This window comes from Crinia signifera, chromosome 2 (assembly GCF_055691185.1).
Source record: "Crinia signifera chromosome 2, ASM5569118v1, whole genome shotgun sequence".
Lineage (NCBI taxonomy): Eukaryota > Metazoa > Chordata > Amphibia > Anura > Myobatrachidae > Crinia > Crinia signifera.
Window position 1 is genome coordinate 184888225 of NC_139218.1, and position 19048 is coordinate 184907272.

Genomic DNA, 19048 nt, shown 5'->3' on the forward strand with positions numbered 1-19048 from the left:
CTGAACACCATCGGCTGCAGAACACTGGGTTGTTACGCCCTATAGTAGGGACGTTTTTTATGCGGAATCCCCTAGGGATTTGTTTTTGCCGATAGTAATCGGACAAAAATTGCCCATGTAGTACCAGATCTACTTCTTTTTTTTTCCAGATTTAATAATTTATGGTAGATATCTATGGGGTTCTCGGCTGGTAGTGTACCAAATTCATTAGTATCAAATAGCACTCGGTCCGCGTCCTCATCAGTGAGCACAAGCTGTTCATGCTCTGCTCTAAATAACAATTCAGAGTTAACCAAATTATCCATCAATCCGATATAGCTAATAGACAAGAGTATCAGAGTCACCATGCACTGACAGCGGTCAAAATCATATACTCAATACTTGGTATACCATATCAATAAGCAGCATATGAAATAAGCAATACTGGTATATGAATGCTACTAAGTGCCATACATAAAAACACAAATCTGCTGTTAACACATGCAGGGAATCATAAATAGCTGAATATCTAGCATTGGTCCCAATGCAGAACAGATGTAGATTGGTTACTGTAAAAATATAAAAGGGCAGTCCTTGTATCATCAATCTCAAAGTGCATGGGTGCACAGCTTAAGCAGGAATGGAAAGCACAGTCCTGTATTTATATTCTTCGTATTGCTGGCACTCACATATCGCTGTAGTCAAAATAGCTGGGGTGCCATTCCATAGAGGGCCAAATGGTAGGTCCAATAGTCATAGATAGATTGTGTAGGAGACACTCACCAGTCTTTTAGCAGAGTCACATAAAGATTTTAATCAGGCAGCATGGCAATCACAGAGGGTCGACGTTTCGGTCCACCTCTAGGACCTTTGTCAAGAGCAATGGTATACATCAATGCATCGATATTTATACACAGCATAACCCGGAAGTGATACTCCTCAATTAGTGTGGTCACAATAGATTCACCACATACAACAACAGATACAGCCTAATAGAAAAATGCGCTAAGCAGTATGTACAACTTCAATCATTATTTTTAAGTGTTATACTATACCTTGTTAATAATCTCGTTTAGGGAGGTAAATGGGCTGCGTGGAGCGCAGTGAGACGCATGCCGCCGGATGTTGTGGGGCAGCGTGTATCTAGGAATGTATTCCTCTATTGAGGGATACAGTTCCACAGAGCAGGAGCGTGTAACAGCGTCACCAGACCAGGAAATGTCTGGCTGGTGCGTGTCACGTTTCTGGGGGTAGTTCTATGGGCGGACAAAGCAGAAGGGAGCGTTGACAACAGCGCTTCCTCTGTATGGAACGCAATGTGCGTTCCACCTCATAGTGTATACGTTATAGTGATAGTTTGAAGAACATCAATTCCGCTATTCTTAGCATGAAAATGCTTACCGGTATATAGTGCCACATGCATATTGAATCAATATTAGCAATAATATAAGGGAGTCCACTTATCAGGTTATGCTGTTGTATAATGACATTTATGTTCTCTATTTTATGCTAAATACATGAACCCTCCATAATGAAATGCCTACAGAAAGCACACAAAATACATAATACCAGTCAAATGAACAACAAGAAACAACTGAGTGACCCGTTTGTAATCACAACGACCTACAACACAGCGAGCCATATATTGCATAAAAACATCAGGCAGCATTGGCACATTCTTTCCACCGATCCTGTCTTTAAGGGTAAATTGCCAAAAAAAAACCTTGTCAGCTACAAGAGAGGTCGCAACCTCAAGGACCAATTAATGAGACCAGAATTGACGCCTATCACCAGCTCAAGCACATGGTTGACGACTCCAAAATTGGGCTGCTATAAATGCACCGGGTGCACAACATGCCGCAGCATGAATACTGGCCCTTCATTCCATCATCCCTATACTGGGAAGAAGATAGAGATACGACACCGATTATCGTGTACTTCGGACTTTGTGGTTTACATCCTAAAGTGCCCATGCTCTCTAACCTATGTGGGTAAAACCACCTGCCCATTTAGGCAACGCATGGCCAACCACAGGTCATCCATTTCGACGGCACTTCAAACCGGTATAACTGACAAACCGGTGGCCAAGCATTTTTTGTCCGAAAAACATCCTCTATCTTCACTAAGATGTATGATAATCGACAGGATACCGCCACTACCGAGAGGTGGTAACAGAGCAAAAATACTTCTGCGCCATGAGGCGATGTGGATTTATAAGCTGGACACTATCTGGCCGCGGGGCCTGAATGACTCAATCCATTATAATATCTTTTTAGATGAATAATACCTCTATTTCATCTGTACTCTATTAAGATATACTATTTGCGATACAACCTGTGACACTAGTATAACTATAATGCACCCTTGCCTAATATGTTAGCAATGCCTAATATGCTTATGCTGTAGTATGCCATATTTTATCGTTATTAATATTTTAAGTTTCCTTTATTTATGTTTTATCACGTTTTCTCCACGTTTTTTTCTTATTTTATTCACTCATTATTTGTTGCACTTCATGTATTTAGCATAAAATTGAGAACATAAATGTCATTATACAACAGCATAACCTGATAAGTGGACTCCCTTATATTATTGCTAATATTGATTCAATATGCCTGTGGCACTATATAAGCATTTTCATGCTAAGAATAGCGGAATTGATGTTCTTCAAACTATCACTATAACGTATACACTATGAGGTGGAACGCACATTGCGTTCCATACAGAGGAAGCGCTGTTGTCAACGCTCCCTTCTGCTTTGTCCGCCCATAGAACTACCCCCAGAAACGTGACACGCACCAGCCAGACATTTCCTGGTCTGGTGACGCTGTTACACGCTCCTGCTCTGTGGAACTGTATCCCTCAATAGAGGAATACATTCCTAGATACACGCTGCCCCACAACATCCGGCGGCATGCGTCTCACTGCGCTCCACGCAGCCCATTTACCTCCCTAAACGAGATTATTAACAAGGTATAGTATAACACTTAAAAATAATGATTGAAGTTGTACATACTGCTTAGCGCATTTTTCTATTAGGCTGTATCTGTTGTTGTATGTGGTGAATCTATTGTGACCACACTAATTGAGGAGTATCACTTCCGGGTTATGCTGTGTATAAATATCGATGCATTGATGTATACCATTGCTCTTGACAAAGGTCCTAGAGGTGGACCGAAACGTCGACCCTCTGTGATTGCCATGCTGCCTGATTAAAATCTTTATGTGACTCTGCTAAAAGACTGGTGAGTGTCTCCTACACAATCTATCTATATATATATATATATATATATATATATATATATATATACAGTGCTATTTTTCAGCAGGAACCAGCAGGAACTCAGTTCCTGAACCTCTAATTAAATATGACATCATCAGGAACTGGGTTCCTGAACCTGTTCTGGGCCAAAATGTACTTTCCATAAAATAAGTTTTATTTGAATGTCCCCTGTGAGTGCCTTTGTTTCTCAATACAATATATATACATCACTCTCTCTCTCTATTTTTATTAATCAATCCACCCCCAGGCCCAGAGTTCCTGGACCTAATTTTCCATAAAAATAGTACTGTATATATATATATATATATATATATATATATATATATATATATATATATATATATATATATATATATATATATGGTACCACCCAACACTAGCAATGATTATTATAATTTGATTTAAAATCTGTAAATCACTCTTCTTCAGGTGTCAAACCGCAGCACGTATTCACAATGCATTGCTATGGATTGTGCACCTCATTGTGAATTTGTGCTGCGGTTAAGGCCCATACACACTGGGCGACTTTGAGCTGAAAGTCGCTCAAAACAGGAGGTTTAAACACTTTCAGCTCAGAGCCGCCCAGTGTGTATGGCCCGGCGATGAGCGGTGAGTGCTGCTGCACGCTCCCGCAACATCGCTGGGAAAGCCGTTCATCTGCTGGTTATACCAGCAGATGAGCTGCTTTCCGGGCTGGGCATAGTCGCCCAGTATGGACCTTTAGACACATAGGGCGGGATGTACTAAAGGTAAGATGCGGTATAACGCCCGTTTTACCGCATTTTCCTATGTACTATTACCTGGCCGCACGGATTTCGCCGGGCAGGGTATCGCCACCCAAAGCCTATGGGCTTCTTTCCGCCACCCGCCACCTCGCCGCAACCCCGCCGCCTCGCCAACCCCCCCTTTCCCCCTCCCTTGGGCTTACCTTCTTGCAGGTCCTCCTGGACCCTGGAAGGTAAGCCCCTTCGCCCCCTAGCAACGCAGCCGGACGTCCTTCCGGCTGTAGGGGGAGGAGGAGGTGCCGGGGACAACCTGCTTAGCTGTCCCCGGCATGTAGGCAGCAGGAGGCGGCAGGGAGGAGACGGAGAGCCCCCGCAGACCACAGTACAGGTATCGCGGGGAGTCTCCGTTACCGCACCGCGATGCCAGCCGCATATGGTAGTACATATGCGCTGGCATCGCGGCGGACAGCCGGCGAAGGGCGGCGATATATATTAATACATCCTGCCCATAAAGAGTTATATTAATCATTGTAAAGGCCCATACACACTTACCGATTTTCAGCTGAAAATTGCTCAAAACAGGCGTTTATATGTAGACATGCAGGAATGTCGACATGAGTCTAGGTCAACATGGGTTAGGTCGAAAGGGTCATTAGGTCGACAGCAGGGGCGTAACTAACTATTCAGCGCCCCCCGCCGCACGTTTATTCGGCGCCCCCACCTAACCTGCCCCCCCTTCTTACCTGCGGTCTGCGTCGTCTCGCCCGGCTTTCTGTCAGGACCTTCCTGACGTCACGGTCCCGGCCGGCTCCTGCTGCTACAATGAAAACGGACTCTTAGAAAATGGCTGCCCCCATACTGCAGACAGAAAACTGTCTGCAGTATGGGGGCAGCCATTTTCTAATTGTCAGTTTTCATTGCAGCAGGAGCCGGCCGGGACCGTGACGTCAGGAAGGTCCCGACAGAGAGCCGGGCGAGACACAGACCGCGGGTAACTATAGCCCCGCAGCTCCCCCGGCGGCGCCCCCAATTTCTCTGTGCCCCCCCCGCCACCGCGGGGGCTGCGGAGCTATAGTTACGCCACTGGTCGACAGTAAAAAGGTCGAAATGGGGCTTTTCACTGTTTTTTGAGCTGACATGTGCCGACAGGTGGTATATCATGCCCTACTATCCACTAGGGCATGGTGGGAGAATAAAATAGTGTGCCGAGCATAGCGAGGTACCGAGCCTGAAGCATAGCGAGCTCAGCACCCTGTCGACTTAACCCATGTCAACATAGACTCATGTCGACCTAAATGCATGTCGACCTAATGACTATCGAACACATGCTGGTGACCAACTAACAACTTGCTGGTGACCAACTGATCCACACCCACTACAACTGTGAATGGGCAGTCCATATTGTAAGAGGGGGCTGCTTTGGGGAATACTGGAGCTGCACTTCAATAAGCGGGGCTGCAGGGATTGCACACTTTACCATAGTACATTATACACTGCCCAGCCTCCCCCATGTTATATCCAGTACACACACAGCACATTGCACACACCATAGTACATTATACACAGCCCCCCTCCCCCATATTATACCCAGTACACACACAGCACTTTGCACACACTATAGTACATTATACACCGCCCCTCTCCCCCATATGACCAGTGGTGTAGCTAGGTGCCACGGCGCCCGGAGCAAAGGCATGTTTCGCGCCCCCCCAATTTGTAGTAGGTGAGGCTCCTGCACAGTGAAAAGTGGGCATGGACCAACATTATACCACACACCGTAATGCCCATTGGACATTTTAGTGAACTCTGTAATTCCAATTACACATAAGCCCACACATGATGCCCATTACATACTATATAACACACCGCAATGCCCATGACATACTATATAACACCGTAATCCCCATAACATACTATATAACACACCGTAATGCCCATTACATACTATATAACACACCGTAATGCCCATTACATACTATATAACACACCGTAATGCCCATTACATACTATATAACACACCGTAATGCCCATTACATACTATATAACACACCGTAATGCCCATTACATACTATATAACACACCGTAATGCCCATTACATACTATATAACACACCGTAATGCCCATTACATACTATATAACACACCGTAATGTCCATTACATACTATATAACACACCGTAATGCCCATTACATACTATATAACACACCGTAATGCCCATTACATACTATATAACACACCGTAATGCCCATTACATACTATATAACACACCGTAATGTCCATTACATACTATATAACACACCGTAATGCCCATTACATACTATATAACACACCGTAATGCCCATTACATACTATATAACACTCGGCAATGCCCATTACATACTATAAAACACTCCGCAATGCCCATTACATACAACACACCATAATGCAGATTACACATTTGACACATAAGTGCCACTTACCTCAATACCAGGGGCTTCATGCTCAATGCCAAGGGGCTTCATGCTCGATGCCAAGGGGGCAGTAGGGTGCAGCAGGGTGGGCGGGTGCAGTAGGATGCAGCAGGGTGGGTGGGTGAGTGCAGTAGGATGCAGCAGGGTGGGTGGGTGAGTGCAGTAGGATGCAGCAGGGTGGGTGGGTGTCTGCAGTAGGGTGGGTTTGTGGGTGCAGCAGGGTGGGTGGGTGGCTGCAGTAGGATGTAGCAGGGTGGGTGGCTGCAGTAGGATGTAGCAGGGTGGGTGGGTGGCTGCAGTAGGATGTAGCAGGGTGGGTGGGTGGGTGGCTGCAGTAGGATGCAGCATGGTGGGTGGGTGGCTGCAGTAGGATGCAGCAGGGTGGGTGAGTGGCTGCAGTAGGGTGGGTTTGTGGGTGCAGCAGGGTGGGTGGGTTATGTGGTTAGGAGGGTGAGTGCAGCAGGGTGGGTGGAGGGTGGGGGTACACCATAGTTACAGCCAGGCGCCCCCCTGCCTGTGCTGACAGAGACAGTGTGTGTGTGCACCCCTCCCCTCTCCTCCCCCCTGCCAGTGCGCACACTGCCGCCCGCTCACGGCTCTCTGCGCTTTGTCGGGGAGAAATATGCGGCTACTTAAAATTCATATCTCCCGCTGGACCGCTAGCCAATAGGCGCTCGCGGTCCAGCAGCCATCAGTTGATTGGCTGCTGGACCGCAAGCGCCCATTGGCTAGCGGTCCAGCGGGAGATATCTCTGTCACCGGACGGAGTGGGGAAGCGGGCGGGGAGGGTAGCTAGCGGGCGGGCGGGCGAGCGAGCGAGCGGGCGGGCAGGGAAGGAAAGCTAGCTAGCTGGCGGGCGGGGGAGCTGGCTGGCTGGCGGGGGAGCTGGCTGGCTGGCGAGCGAGCTGGCGGTGCCACAGCATAGCTCCGGCGCCATGCAATCATCCTGCGCCCGGAGCGTGTGCTCCGCCGGCACCGCCCTCGCTACGCCTCTGCATATGACACCCAGTACACACACAGCACATTGCACGCACCGTAATACATTATACACAGCCCCCTCCCGATATTACACCCAGTACACACACAGCACATTGCACATACCATAGTACATTATACATACCTCCCAACTGTCACGATTTCCGCGGGAACGTCCCAATATTCGGGGACGTTCCCGCGTCCCGCCCGGGGCCGCCATTGTCCCGCGGTGGGGGGGACAGTTGGGAGCCCCCCAGCTTGCCGAGAATAGACACTGTGCGCATGCGCACAGCATCTATTCAGCGCCGACGAGCTGCGAAAACGGGGGCGTGGCCGGAGTTCGTGTCACCCTGTGAGACCACGCCCCTTTTCTCGAGGCCACGCCCCCTTTTCGGGAGCGCGCGCGGCTTTGCCGCGCGAACATCCCGACCTCCCAACTTCAAAAGTTGGGAGGTATGCATTATACACAGCACACTCTGCACACTGAACACACAATAGTACATTATACACACATAATGGAAACTACCCATTTTGAGGGACGTTCCCAGTCTCCCGCGGCGGGGGGCAGTTGGGAGTCCCCCTGTCACCAACTGAGCAGTGGTGAATAGAAGCAGCCAGAGGGGCTGGGGGCATGGCTAGAAGCTCACACAGCCTTTGGGCCATGCCCCCACAGTGACAAAAAGGGGTGTGGAATGATGCACTTGTAGACCATGCCCCCTTTCCGACAGGACACACACCATATTACATTATACACATCCCTCCATATTACACCCACTTATCAGCCATTATATTACACACAGCGCCCCCTTACCTTCTTCCCCACACACATATTATACAAAGCTGTCAGTACACACAGCACTGTGTTGCTCATTCCAGGGATGTGCGGGGAGCCAGCAGTGTAGTGGGGGAGGCTGCACAGGGCAGACATATGAGCAGGAAGAGCTGGCTTGATACATGGACCACACAGTCAGTGTGTCTGGCGAGGCCAGCCTCAGGAAAGCCCTGGTTGCTAGCGCTCTGCTCCCGATGCACATACTTTCGGTCTGTGCACACAGCAGCTAGGCGACCGCTACCACAACCCCGCTGTGGCCGGCTGTGACTTCCCCACACAGGCCTTACCCCCACCAGTTAGGGTGCGCGTAGTCTGCATTTAACAAATTGTGTCTCAAAAACTGGGAGGTATAAGGGAATTACAGAGCAGCAGGAGCCTCAAGCAAAAGTTGGGAGGCTCCCACTGTATACAGGAGAGTAGGCAAGCCTGTCATGCTGCCATGATAATGGGCCTATTTTTGTGTAGGCCTGGAGCAGCAGCTCAATTGCCCCATTGTTAATCTGGCAATGGGTAGAGGTGATTAACTTTGCAGCTGGTTTGCAGCAGAGCCCCTTTGGGAGAGCAGTACATGGAGGTTCCCCTTGGAGGCAGGCGTCTCCATTGGAGTTTTGCCCCTGTGGCATACAATGTCTAGGTCCATAGTCACTAGGTCGACCACTAAAGGTTGACAGTGATTAGGTCAAAACCTACGAATGGTCAACATTTCCTAGGTCAACATTGACAGAAGGTCAACACAAGGTTTAGGCCGACGTGAGTTTTCACGTTTTTTGGTGTCTATGTACACTTGCCTACTCTTGAAAAAATGTCTCAGTGAAAATGAAAAGGGGTCTCCTGGAAGCACGGGGTGTGGTACAGGGGTCCGACAGTTGGGATCCTGACAGTCATTAGCCCAATGTCAGGACCCAGACAGCATGGGCTCGCTGCGGGCATGGTGGCTTGCTATGCTCGCCACCTATTCTATTCTCCCTCTATAGGGGTCATGGACCCCCACGAGGGAAAATAGCAGGTGGCCGTTGGGAACCCGTCTGTCTGTGTCCCAACTGTCAGGACCCCGTCCGGCACCCGAAGCGCGGACATGTACTGGTACATCTAAAAGGGCATGTCATACAACTACTTATATCAAAATGTAGATGAGCCCCAAAACAGTATTGTGATATACATGGTCATGAGAAACCTTATTTAAAATGTAATTTAGCCATATAGATCATTGTGCCTTATAAACAATGCAGGAATTGACACTGATGATTATATTTGTATTATAGATCTCAGATTTCTTCCCCACTCCCTAAAAGCTAACAGCTGCATAATATTGATTAGATGAAATCAGGGAGATCCCTAGACTCTTCAGCAAGACAGTGAGATTGCTACTATTTCAGTGATACCCCTTTCACACCAGCCTAATTTCCCGGGTTGGGCCCACAACTAGCGCTGGTTTGTAAGGTTTCCAGACCAAAATCCTGGGAAAATTTGCCGGTATTTCAACCATGCTATGGAGCAGGGTTGTTTCCGGGTTCAACCCGGGGTCCTGGCCATGGTGCGGGTGGTCAGGCCGGGGATACACACAGGTGGCGGGTACAAATGACAGGACAGGTTTGCAGATGAAGATGACGCAGCTCTCCAGTGCCCTCGCTGCAGCCGGAGAGCTGCGTCATCTGCACCCGCCATCTAGCCTGTCATCTGCACCCGCAGCCTGTGTGGATCCTGGCCTGCACCGAGGACCAGCAACCCGGGTTGAGCACTGTCTACTGTACTGCCCCCGCCACTATTCCACCTCCTCCCTGCCTCCTGCCCGCCTCCTTCCGGCCTCTTTCCCACACCCGAAAATGCAGGGACTTTTCTGGTGAGAAAGGGTCCAACCCGGGAATGCCCCAGCATGATCCCTGGGCCGAATTCCTGGGTGGGTCCCTGCATTTCTTGTGTGAAAGGGGTAGGAGTCTCCTGCAGAATGCAGGAGGGTAGGTAACTATGGTCTATGTGGACATGGAGCATGATTCTGGTTGACTCTGAAAGCAGCTGTATTTCACTGCTTTGCGAGCCAAATAACACCACCCACTGGGCATGCGAATGACCGTCCCCTGCCGTACTCTGAATATCCCCGCATCCATCCCCGCATCCATCCCTGTGGATGGATGTTTTGCATAAACATCCATTTGCAGGCTTGCGTATGGCCCTGAAATCATTAGATGGTCGAAGACCATCTGATGATTTCTGAATTGCTTACTAATCTAAGTCACTAAGGCCTTAGATTAGTGCGCTCTGGAAGACAGGTGGCCTCCCCCGTTCACATGGGAATGCCCAGCGTTTTCCTGGGCGCACCCAGCATGTTCGTGGGTACACCCAGGAAAACGCAGGGCATTCACTTGCAAAATCCCCCTGGCCGCCTACTGTATCCTACTGCATGATCTAGTTTGCTTCAGTGTCCCTGGATGTTCTACTCAGTTCCAGCTGAGACCTATTGGTATTATTTTATACCGTTTTACTTATTGTCTAGCCACTCCTCACCATCGTTTTCCGATATCAATTGTTAACATCGATCTCCATCATAGATCACTAGCATCCTCTCCACAATCACTAACTTTGATCTCTAACATTGATCGCCAGTATCGGTACTATTCATTCCCAACATCGGATGCAAATATTGTTTCCTAACATGGTTATATCATCAGCTGTCTTCCTTACTGCTGCAGTTCTTCACAGCTCATCATTGCAAGTACCATCTTCCTACTAACAGACACCTCTGAGATGAGAGTCATCGTCGATACCAGCCACGATCTGTGCTTTGCATCAGTAACTGTCATCACCAGATGTACCCTATACTGTGTCTATATTATTGGTACCCTGCTAGACCAGTGCAACCACCATCTATACTTATCAGCTTACTTCATCCTGAAGATACTTACCTCCTCTTCTAGTCGTACCATCGATGGTCATCATTGGATAATCCTGACAACATCCATTCTTGAGCTCCAGCTGATTCCTTATGCCATACCGGTTTCATTCTGGCCAAAAGACTACTCGGTTATTACAGAGTCACAGAATTTTCAGTTATTATTGATTCTTATCCCTATTACAGCATTTCCACCTGTCTTACTGTTTCAATAAACAAGTTCAAGTGCTAAGTTTCTTAGTAGCACACACCTACCATTACATTTCAGCTGACAAACAAATACAACCCATCAATGGTAACAGTTTGCCCTGGCTATATGGATCCAGCCTGAACAAAAGGGTCCAACGACTGGCCCAGTTCAACAGCTGGCCGCCTGTGTGGAACATCAAGAGGTGGCACAGAACCAAGTCATCCAGTGTCTTCAGGAACTGTCTACCTGGCTGGATAGTATTGAAACCACTCTCTGTGGTCCTGTTAGAAAGTTCACCACCCACTATGATATCACCCTCACATCTTCATCTCACAACTTCAGCAAAATGTCATGGGAATCTTAAGAACTGTTGTGGAACTAAGTTGCTACCCCACAATTTTTACACACCAAGATAGCATACATCATCTCGCTACTCTCTGGGCAAACTCTAGACTCGGCATCTCCACTCTGGGAGAAAGCAGATTCCCTGCTTGCCTCGTACAAAGACTTTGTCTACAGTCCAGCACATCTTTGATAAACCCGGGCATATCATCTCAGCCTCTTCTGAAATCCTACAACTGTGACAGGGATCCCGTTCTGTAGGACAATATCTAGTAGAGTTTCAGATCCTCATGTCTGAATTATCGTGAAATTATGATGATGCCCTTTTGCAACCTTATGGAACAGTTTGTTCGACCGTACCAAGGAAAAGCTGGTCACCCGGGACTGTCCATCCAAACTCGAGAACTTAATTTCTCTCAGCAACAAAGTAGACCTTCGCTTCAGAGAACAAACAGCCGAGAGTGGAAGATCTGCACATTCTAAAACTCACGTTGCTATTCGCCAACGAGTGGTCTTTTCTGAGAAAGATGAATCAATGCAAGCCAAACAATCCAGATTATCACCAGTGGAACGTAAGATGCGACAAGCTGAGATTTTGTGCTTATATTGGGCTGCTGCCTCTCACACTGTAAATTCCTGTCCTAAGCATCCAGAGAACTACAAAACCTAATAAGCCAGGAAGAGGGCCAGTTGGAAATAATCTACTCCTCAGTCTACTGACATTCTTTGAATCATTAATCACATCAGAATGGTCCCCCGCTCTGCCCCCATTCACTCTATGTCCCCCAGCCTGCCCCTCCTTCACTGTATGTCCCCCATTCACTGTATGTTCCCCACTCTGCATCCATTCACTCTGTCCCACAGCCTGCCCACCTTCTCTTAATGTCCATCAGTGCCTCAATTTACTGTATGTCCCACAGCCTGACCCGCCTTCACTGTATGTCCCCCACTCTGCCCCCTCCCTTCTCTGTATGTTTCCCAGCCCTTTGTGTGATCCAGAAGACAGAGAGGCAAAGCAGGCACTGCAAGGACAAGAGATGCTTGGGCTCCCGCTGCCTCCCTCCTCCACTCTGCATGTTACGGGAGCAAGCTTCCCCCTTGCTGCCCCGCTCCCCAAACACTGCTGTCACTGTGATTGTGGAGTAGGGGGATATATATGATTGCAGCATCAGGGGTAGGATGCCAAACACATTTGACTGTAGCGGCCGGCACCTCCTCACTGCAGCAGACAGAAAGGTAAAGGCGCACTCGCCGGGGCCCCACCTTTAGTGTCCTGTGCTTCCCACATCTGCCAGCTTCCAGCTGGAGGCTGCGGGCCACTTGAAATGACAGCACGGGCTACCCAAGTCAGTGGAAGGCAGGAATGCCCTGGACAATGCATCAGCAGCATACATTTCTTTACCTGGCTTGTAAATAACGTCCAAATTGTACCTTTGGAGCTTAAGCATCATGCTCTGTATGCGGGAAGAGGCAGAGTGTATAGGCTTCTTCAGGATGGTGATTAGAGGTTGATGATCTGTTTCAATCATGACAGGATGGCCATAGATGAAGTCATGAAAACAAAGTGCCAACAGTTCTTTTTCGATTTGTGCATATCTTGTTTCCGTGTCAGTGACGGCCCTGGATGCAAATGCCACCGGCTTGCGGTGTTGGAGGCAAACAGCCCAGAGGCCATTTTGTGAAGCATCAGCAGCAAGGACAACAGGATCATGCACGTTGAAGTGCTGCAGAACTAGCGGGTGTGTGAGCATATTCCTTAGTTGGTTGACAGCAGCTGTATGTGTGTCCAACCAACACCATTCAGAGTCCTGGTCCAGTAGCTGCCGCAAAGGTGCAGTGTTATTGCTGTACTGTGAAAGAGACTAGGATAGGTAGTTGGTCATCCCCAGGAAGCGCTGGAGTGCCAATTTGTCTGTTGGGAGGGGCATATGCAGGACGGCAGAGACCTTGTTTGGGTCTGGCAGGACGCCCTTATCGGTGAGGATGTGGCCCACGTATGCCACCTCTGTGACTCTGAACCTGCACTTGTCAGGGTTGAGCTTGAGGTTGAGGGCGCGAGCCCGTTGGAGTACCTGGTGGAGGCGTTGATCATGCTCCTCTCTGGTGCGGCCCCAGACGAGGATGTCATCAGCGATGATGTCACAGGGATAGCCAGCGAACAGTTGCTCCATGCATCGCTGGAAAACTTCATTGCCCGTGGTGATGCCATAGGGCATGCGGAGGAAGACGTAGCGCCCAAAGGGGGTCATGAAGGCAGTAAGCAAAGAAGAGGCTCTGTGCAGAGGGATCTGCCAAAACCCACACTTGGCATCCAGGGTGCTAAAGATGGTTGCACCTGGCATGTCAGCAATCACCTGCTCGATAGTGCGGAGCGGGTGGTAGGGGCGTAAAAGTGCCTTGTTTAGGTGTACTGGGTCAATGCATAAGCGTATAGTCCCATCTTTTTTAGCAGCTGCTACCATTGCAGACACCCATTGTGTTGCTTCTTCAATTGGTGCAATGACACCTAGCTGCATCATTCTGTGTAGCTCTTGAATGATTTTGTCCTTCATTGCTATGGGGACTCTGTGGGGAGCACAAACAGTGGGGGCAATAGAGTCATCCAGCCTCAAAGGATATGTGATGAGTAGCTTTCCTAGTGTGCTGTTATCAAATAAGTCTTGGAAATCTTTCATTTCTGGGACAGTCATTCGAATAGCGTGTACATCAAGCCCCAGTGTCAACAGGCCCAGTTTCATGCTGCCAAGCAATGATTTAACTTGTTGGTCCACAATGTGGAAGAGCAATTCAGCACGGTTGAACTGTATTTTTGTGGTGCCAAGTGTGGTGATGAACTGGCCTACATATGCTATTAAGTTGATTTTGTCCTGTGAGTTGATCTGTGCAGCAGGGTCTAGCTTGCGTAGTTGTCTGCATGACATGGCGTTGCACTTGGCCCCTGAGTCTATCTTGATTGTGGCCACTCTGTTGGTGTGTTTGGTCTTGAGCTTTTTAAATATTTCACCCCTCTCATCTGTGTGATCGACACTGTCACAGACTGTTGTGCGGGCTGTGCTGTGCACCAGGTCTGTGTCTACCTGGCTGACCTGCCTAGGTGTGCATCTGTATCGGGGTTCTGACTGCTGCTTTGGGGTTGTCTGGTCTTTGGAGCGACAGCACCTGGCGAAGTGGTTCCATTTGCCACATGCATTACAGCATTTATCATATGCGGGGCAGTTCTGCTTGCCTGGGGGGTGCTGTGCTGCGCAGTTCCCACATGAGGGTGAGCGGGGTGCGGTGGCAGCCATGACACATACTTCAGCATCCCTCTTTAACTCCCTTGTGCCCTCTTCTGCCTGCTCATGGAGCATGCCCATATGCTTATGGCGGTTTCTAGCGTGAGGCCCTTCTCCTTTAGGGGCAGATGTACGAAGCAGCGTTAAGTGCTTAAGTAGCACTTAACGCTAGTAAATTGACTTTTTTACGTGTTTTGGCAATGTATGAAGGGGGCTTCTAACGTCCCCTGAGGCAGCCCTGAACTTAACGTTCAGGCGCTGTCCTCCAGCTTTGAATTATAAGCTTTAACGTCGCAGGCAATGTATTATTGCCTTCCCCGACGTTAAGCCAGATTTTTCTCTTCGCCAGCCTCAGGCTGGCGTTAGGTGTTTTTTTTTTTTTTAACTCCTTCCCCCTCCGATCCCGCCGGCATGCTGACACCTGCCTCTCCTATCAGCATGCTGGCGCCGCCGCCTGCCCTGCTCGAATCCCCCCCCCCTTCTAAAAAAAAATGTCATTGGGTCCCTGCTGCTTTAATAAAGCTCTCCGGCACGCAATATAGGCTGGTGGATATATTTAATTAATTGAAGTGCTCTGTAGGGACCCCGCAGGGTTCCCAAGAGAGCGGGGATGCTGCGGGAGAGTAGACAGAAATAATATTTAAAAGTCCGGGCGGGCATGCTGTGCTGTCTCTACTGAATAGCGGAGAGGAGAGCCGGAGACGCGGCGGGAGAGTTGTGAGAAATCAAAAGACCGGGCGGCTGATGATTGGCTGAGAGCTCAGCCAATCAGCGGACGCCCGGTCTTTTGTATAGCGGGGACGCAGCGGGAGAGGTGCGATAATTCATATTCAAAAGACCGGGCGGCCGATGATTGGCTGAGCTCTCAGCCAATCATCAGCCGCCCGGTCTTTTGATTTCTCACAACTCTCCCGCCGCGTCTCCGGCTCTCCTCTCCGCTATTCAGTACTTTACTTGATGTTAATGTTGGGTGCCAGTCCAAAAACTTATTAATAAGAAAACTGTGTATCCTTGACAGTACAAATAGGGAAGCACTCCTCTCTTCAAGTATATTCACCCATCCACATCATAGCTCATTCAACTTGTGGCAGTCGACAAATCCGTTTCAGCATACTCTGCTTTCATGCAGACTGACCCACAGACCGTTTTGCCAACAAGCTATATATATAGCCACCTGATAGCCAATTTATCATCATCACACCTGTAATCATTAAATGTATTAGCCAATGATTCCGGCCCTGCAAGACAATACCCAAATACTGGATGTCCATATATGGACAGTATCGCATCAAATGTATAGTGAATTATGTGCGCAATGAAAAAATATCTGTTTACAGCATTTACACATAACTCATTTGGAGGAGGACATCGGCCCTTTGGTCAGTAGACATCAATATCTGATAGATCAGTCACTCCGGCGATTTGGATGTGGGCGATGGCACGTAGGTGACACGCAACACACTGCGCAGCAGTCCCTGCATCATCAATATCAACCCAAGATTTGGCCTCCAATGTGGTGACCCAGCCAACACTGCAATACGTGCCGCGTCACCGGGACACCACGTAGAGCGCATCGTGAACCACACACCACCATCTTGAGAGACCTCATCTGTACATACTTGGAACGTACAGCCATAATTATAAAAACCATTGGAGCGCACAGTCATATTTACAGACACTATTACCAAATATGTTAACATCTCATTGGGCCATTCGTGGAACAAAGGAGGCAATCAGAAAAACTATGGCCCTAGGGCCACTGTATAACATCCGGTATCCAGGCCATATCTAGCATTGCCAAACACCGGCAAACACACTCAAAATGACACCTAAAAAGACAACACAAAAAAGTGAAAAACATAAAAAATTTGAAAAATTATCAAAAATACATATAATGCACCACATGGCACAACTAGAAGTAGTTAACAGTAGCTCATATTATTCCTTAATGAAACTATAGAATATGGCAACTTTAAGCGAATGATATTATAAATAAGCAGATAATGGAAATTCCTCATTCAAGCCCGACGGGAATCGAGTTTACTTATCCATTGACATTCTCTTTGAAGTAGGAGCGTATGTCTGTCACCACCCCTTCATAACGGTGGTATGTGGTCGACCGACATGAAATTCTCGTATAGAATGTCCAGCCTCCACAGTGTCGTGCAACAGGGGGAGTATTTACAACCACACCCCTCAATGCTTTTTAAATTGATGATCTATGCATTCCGATTCATTCTTTTAACATCCTCACAGTATTTCCGACATATAGGAGGAAATTTCTAAAAATATGAATACGATGCGGGGCGTCGCCACGGTGGTACGGGAGTGAACAGGTTGGAGGGATGAGCTCCCTGGTACCTGAATATCCGTGAGTCCTGCGCCCGGAACAGCTAGCCGAGCCTGGGTTATGAGACGGCTGACACGCCGTGGAGGAAAAGCGTAACCCGCCTGGTCTATGCCCGTAGTGCGGGAGCCGGTCAGCGAGTGAAACTGCAGCCGGTCAGCGAGTGCACTGAAAGTGGCAGGAGCGTCTCCACAGTAACCCCTTCCGGTGGGTCATAGTGCTCGTGAAACGCCTGACGGCTTCCTGCCCGGCGTCAGAGGGGAGAGAGTGAGAGGTGACTACAGCCAGAGCGGAGGGCACGAGAGTGCCGGACTGAGGGGCACCGACAGAAGGGAGCCGTTTGGAGAGGGAGACGGTGAGAGAGTCTCCCCTCCAGCTGATACTTGAAGTCCACAGATCTGCTCACGGACAGAGCAGAGCGAGGCAAGCAATAAATCAGGTGCCCGGCGCTGAAAGGGAGAGTGAGAGAGGTGCCTATAGCCGGAGCACATTGTACAAGTGTGCTGGACTGAGTGGCTCGATAGCAGGGAGCTGTTTTGGAGAGGGAGACGGTGAGAGAGACTCCAGCTGAGACTGTATGGCCACTGACCCGCTCACGGACGGAGCATAGCGAGACACGCTGTAAATCGAGTGCTGTTATTATTGGCTAATAAAAGCATGCTATTTTGTGACGCTGCAAGTGTCATATAAGCTAATACTAGCACGTTATTCCGGGATTTTGCAAACCTGGGATAAGCCACCGGGCTACCAAACCCCTGCCCACAGACAGCTCGGCAAGAAGCAAGCCCCAAGAGAGAGTAGCGAGAGGGGAGTACGGGACTGTGAGAGGGTCCAACCCTTATTTTTTGGAAAACACACTACGCCATATTGCAGGCAAATAGGTCACAGACGGACCCACGCGGCAGGAGAACGGATCCAGCAACACGCTTCAGCACGATCCTTGCCAGCTGCAGTACGAGAGGGCACAAATAACAAAATTGGAAACTGCTCCACCCTACATACAAGAGCAAAGAGTGACCATCCATCCATTCCTTTCTCCCTCGGACGGACTCCTGGGACATCAATGCCCAGACCTGCCAGGACACAAGTACCTGATCGACAAACTGATGCAGTATAAATTTATTATATGGTAGTTGTGGCATGGTCTTGGTTAAAATGGTCGCGCAAGGGGGAGAGTAATATTGGTACCCTGCCCTGTAAACTCTTTGGGCTCAAGTAATCCCGAACATAAGGGTCCGGCAGGATCGGGAGCCTGAGAGGTCTGGCCCACGCAGAGAATGCTTGTTGTTCTATATCTGTGCCTGGCGTGTGACACTCAGATCATATAGATCAGACTGTGAAATTGATACCGGCTAAATCTTGATCAAACATATATAATGTTCCACAGTCCGAGAGCAGTGGTGCACCCATGGGCAGTTATCCCTGGAAAGGCATTGCCGAGTGAAGCATGTAACTAGATTTTGTGTACCATCTTTGTTCCCTCTATTGACCTACCCTGTGCTCCAAGCATGTTGTGCTAATTTGGGTCACTATTACTTCTCAACGCCTGATCCGCATTTACCCGTACTTTGGTGAGACTGTTTTTCACGCGCCTGTAATATAACTCAGGCAGAATTGTATTCAATCTTGCCCGCCGGCAAAAGTGTGGCCGGAAACTATAACCCACTAATACGGCTGACCTCTAAGCACCCACGCCGCTCCTGCGTGTGAACATGGGTAAAACAAGAAACACGGCAGCGGCTGCCCGTTTAGAGAGGTATGCTA